This window comes from Acomys russatus, chromosome 2 (assembly GCF_903995435.1).
Source record: "Acomys russatus chromosome 2, mAcoRus1.1, whole genome shotgun sequence".
NCBI lineage: Eukaryota > Metazoa > Chordata > Mammalia > Rodentia > Muridae > Acomys > Acomys russatus.
This window is the reverse complement of record NC_067138.1, coordinates 85,830,427-85,835,312: the sequence shown is the minus strand read 5'-3', so window position 1 is coordinate 85,835,312 and position 4,886 is coordinate 85,830,427. Positions and strand designations below refer to the sequence as shown.

The 4,886-nt window shown below is 36.8% G+C and overlaps 1 non-coding gene across 1 annotated transcript; it reads right to left on the bottom strand.

The window, feature by feature from the left end:
- Nucleotides 1-4,508: 4,508 nt before the first annotated feature.
- LOC127207941 (small nucleolar RNA SNORA17) lies at nucleotides 4,509-4,633 on the bottom strand. The gene has a single exon (XR_007833039.1). It is a non-coding gene; the product is annotated as a small nucleolar RNA SNORA17 (small nucleolar RNA).
- Between the last annotated feature and the right edge of the window lie 253 nt (nucleotides 4,634-4,886).

Genomic DNA, 4,886 nt, shown 5'->3' with positions numbered 1-4,886 from the left:
TTAAGGTCAGTGGTGGGAGTGGATAATAAAAAGTGAGGGTGGCATTAAATACAATGTACTACGTATCAGTATGAATCTATCTAAAGGAAAAATATAATAAAGGTAAATAGAAAGCAGGGAGGAAGTTCTCCTGCCTGCAAAAGGTTGTTTGCTGCTTCCAACTAGTCTGGCATAACTCATTTTTTTTTTTTGAATAAGCAAATTGGAAGATTTTTTCCTTTTTTATTATTAATTTATTCAAATTACATCTCAGTTGTTAGCCCATCTCTTGTATCCTCCCAAATCTCCACCTCCCTCTTCCCCCCCATTCCCCTCCCCTATGACTGTGACTGAGGGAGACCTCCGCCCCCCTGTATATGCTCATAGGGTATCGCGTCTCTTCTTGGCGACCTATTATCCTTCCTCTGAGTGCTGCCAGGCATCCCCATCCAAGGGACATGGTCAAATATGGGGCACCAGAGTTTGTGTAAAAGTCAGATCTCCTTCTCCACTTAACGGTGAAGAATATCCTGTCCATCGGCTAGTCTGGGTAGGGGTTCGAAGTTTACTGCCTATATTTTCCTTGGCTAGTGCCATAGTTTGAGAAGGACCCCAGGGCCCAGACTCACCTGTAGTCTTCCAGGACCCTCTAGATCCTTCTATTTCCTCGTTCTCCCAGACTTCTCACACCTAAAGTCTCAATAGGATGTCCTCCCCTCTGACCCACTTTTCTGGTAGGTAAAGTTTTTCATGGGGACGTACCTTTTGGACTAGTGTCTCGATATAAGTGAGTATATACCATTTAACTCTTTTTGCTTCTGGGTTAATTTACTCATTATGATAATTTCTAGTTCAATCCATTTGTCCACAAATTTTGGAAATTCCTTGTTTTTAATAGCTGAGTAGTATTCCATAGTGTAAATGTACCACAGTTTCAGAGAACAAAGCGACAGCCTACAGACTGGGAAAAGATCTTCACCAACCCTTCATCTGACAAAGGTCTAATATCCAAAATATATAAAGAACTCAAGAAATTAAACACCACCAAACCAAATAACCCAATAGAAAAGTGGGGCTCAAAACTAAACAGAGAATTTTCAACAGAGGAATATCAAATGGCTGAGAAACACTTAAAGAAATGCTCGACCTCCTTAGTCATCAGAGAAATGCAAATCAAAACACCGAGATTCCATCTTACACCCATCAGAATGGCTAATATCAATAACTCAACTGACACCACATGCTGGCGAGGTGTGGAGAGAGAGGAACACTCCTTCATTGCTGGTGGGAATGCAAACTAGTACAGCCACTTTGGAAATCTACCTGGCGCTTTCTGGCACAACTCTTGTCGAGCTACTCTGTTGTGAAAAATCTAGGAAGTCTCAGGAAGATGAAAGCATTTGTCTAGCTCTAGAATGAAAATTAGAGTAGACTTTCTGGCTCCTACAATACTTACAGTCACACTTATGAAATGATCCCCAAAACATGGAAGCAAGAGACATGATGGATATATCCCAATTTCAAACGGTCAATCCACAATCTCTATCTTTGGTCACTGCACCAATGTAAACATATTCTAGATTAACAATTAGGATTGATCTTTTAAATTCTTATTTTCTCAGGGTGTTATATTAATATAAAAGCACCAACTCTTTGATATCTTGGCTACTAAATAAACCTTATTTAGTGTTTTCTTCATTTAAAATTTCTTGAAAATTTGTGATAATTTTAATTTTAAAATTTCTACCACAAAAAAAGGCTGAGGCAAAAAGATGTGCGCACTTTGTTCTGTACTTTACTTTCTTCATGGAAAGTGAAGAATTACCAATAAATTAATCGGGAAATATGCTGTTTTGCTTCCTTTTGACAATATCAATAAGTAATTCTATATTTATATATAATATCTGAGCTGCTCCAAACTGGGATAAGTATCCTGCTATTATTCCAGTAATGAATCTTTGTTTACAGAAGAAAATATAGTTACTAAATATGAATAACATTTATTTCCAATTATTTTGTAATTTCCTACTATATTTTGTGCAGAAAATTATAGCATATTGCTACAAGGCACATCACTTCACATCTTTGAAGCCATTCCTAATTTGATTTGTGAAGAAACCCTCAGAAAATTATTGCAATATAAAATATTAGATAATAGAAGATTAAATTTACTTTTGTATAATTATTCTAAAGTGACCTTTAATTTTATTTCCTTTTTATACTAAACATCAAAGTCTGTTCTCTTAACTTCCAGGAGCTGAAAACCTAAAAACACCTGACAAAATTTCATACTAGTGAGGGGACATGAACATGAAGGAATTTTGGTTAAACTATCAATGTGCAATGTGGCCAACTGTTACATATATCATTGTTTTTTCCTACTCAAAATAGCATGAGCTTGAGTTCATCATCGGACTTATTACACTCAGTGTTTTCACTTATTTGAACATAAAACAAACTATTACTTGAAGATTTATGTCTCTATTACTTTCATGTATATACATGTGTAATTCCATTCCATTAAAGATGTTTATATTATGTATTCATATAAATTTAGGGCATATGTTAGTAAATAACATTTACTTATTGTTTATTCATAGTAATTAAAAACCTATTTATATTATTAAATTTTAACTGAATTTTTATAATAGCATACATAATTAAATGTCTTGATATACATAATTTTGCGGATGTAGCTAACTTATTTCAATCATATTTTAACACTGTTTCAAACATTGATACCCATATCTTACATCATTATTGGGGACAAAAACATTGATTAAGAGGTTCACAAACCTTAGAACCTTTGCTAAATGGCCAGAGTACTAAGCCCACTCTTCTTGTTGTTTCATTGTTATATCTATAGATGAATCCCCATCATATTTTCTTTGGTGTACAGTGTGCTCAATACAGAGATCCAGACTGTATAGGGTTCAGAGAATAAGACTGTAAATATGAGACCCTAAATGAGACATCTGTATCTCACTCTGTCGTCCCCTGGTCTACAGAGTATTGTGCCAGAGGTGTAGAGTGCTGATGACTACTAGGAATCAATATTTCTAGAACACAGCAGATCACCAGCATGTGTAAATTCACAGCAATCAAGGAAGTGTGCACAAGATCTCTACAGGTTTAGGTCTGACAAAATTTCATCCCAGTGAGGGGACATGAACCTGACGAAACCCTGTAACTAAGGAATAATTGGTAGTTGATGGCTATGGTGAGAGAGAAACCAGTTTTCTTAAGATATGGTCTCCAGTGTATTGACCATCCTCTAGTGAAGTCCACACATGCAAAAGTATTTAGCAGAACAAACTTTACTTGGGAAAAAAAAGGTCAGAGGTCAGATGCATAAAGAAAGGGGGTGGGATCACAGAAGAGATGCATAGGATCAATATACCTTGTTTGACATTCTCAAAAAAAAAAAAAAAAGAGTGAAAAAAAGAAAAAATATTTTAAAATATTTCCTAAACTAAGTACTATTTAATTAGTGCTCTAGGAACTCACTAAAGCAGGAAGAGGCACAGTGTGAGGAATGGAACGACCGCCCAGGCCTTAGTCAGGATGCAATAGTGAGCTCCTGATTTTCAAAGTGCTAAGGCAGTATGTTCCATCACTTCTTAGAAACGAACCTAGCCAGACAATTAGGAAGAACTCCAAATCAATTTTGTGTGCTTAAACACTGGGAGACACTTTTGCATATTTTTACATTGCTTCATTAAGAATATTGATTTATTTTATATCAATCAATCATAGATACATATGTATCATATCATATATGTATAATCAGTTCCATTTACACTATAGGTTTGAAAGCATTTCATTTTCTTGTTCTGTTACAAATATTTAATGTATTTGATACAAAGATAATTCTGAATGCTGAGTACATATAAATGGAAATTTTGTTTGTGCCTGTAATAGAATTAATTATACATTCATATATAGCATATGTATGTCACCATAAACACCTATGAAGTATTAATTTTCTTATGTGATTAATCAATTCAAATATCTGTACTGCTAACTCTTTTCAGCGTTTTGTTTCTCTTTCCCTTCAACTTGGCCGCCTCTTGCTTGCTCCACTTAGTGGCACCTGGGGTCTCTGAGTCTAGATGTCATCTCAGAAGTAGTCTCAGGAGTGCTTTAACACCCCACTCGTGCATTATGGCTCTGGGCAAGGGTCATCTCAAGCATGATCTACTCTCCCCAGGCCTGCGATGTTCCTTGCTAGTGGTCCTCTCAAGCTGGCTCCCGTCCAGTCACCATGGTGCCAGTTTGCTGGTCATTTCTTGTTCGTTCCTTGCCTGGACTGCTGGTGTGGCTCCTTGTAAGGGTCATCTGTCTGTCTTGGATTCACTCCTGCCTGAGGCCTTCAGTCCCAGGGAACATTCTTCCAGTCTCAAGCTTGCTCTCGGATCTGGGAGCTGTCGGGCTGTTTGGTGCCCAAATGGTGGTCATCCCTGCCTAGCTCCCTGACAGAGGCCGTTGGCACTAGATTGGTTGTCATGTTAGGGTCACGTTTTTCAGAGAATGTTAGGCTGCTAATCATCCAGATGTTCATAGGCAGAACACTGAACATAGATGTAGTAGCCCTACTCATCTCTGCTACCGTCACATGTGACACAGCAGCCACCCCTGCATCCAATAGTTCAAGAGTCAGGTACCTATTATTTTTTATCTTCCATCACACTTGTCTTTTATCTCTAGATATTTTCTTAATTCCACCTTTAACTTATTAAAAATGCCTCCATAAGATGTTAAGTAGAAACTTTTCACACCCTGTGCTACCTAGAATGAACGATCTTTAAAAAAAATAATTTTGGATAATTAAGCTTCTGCAATTTTAAAGTAACTGAGTCATATCATTCTGGTTGTAATAAATTGAATACGAATTTAAGTCTCATATC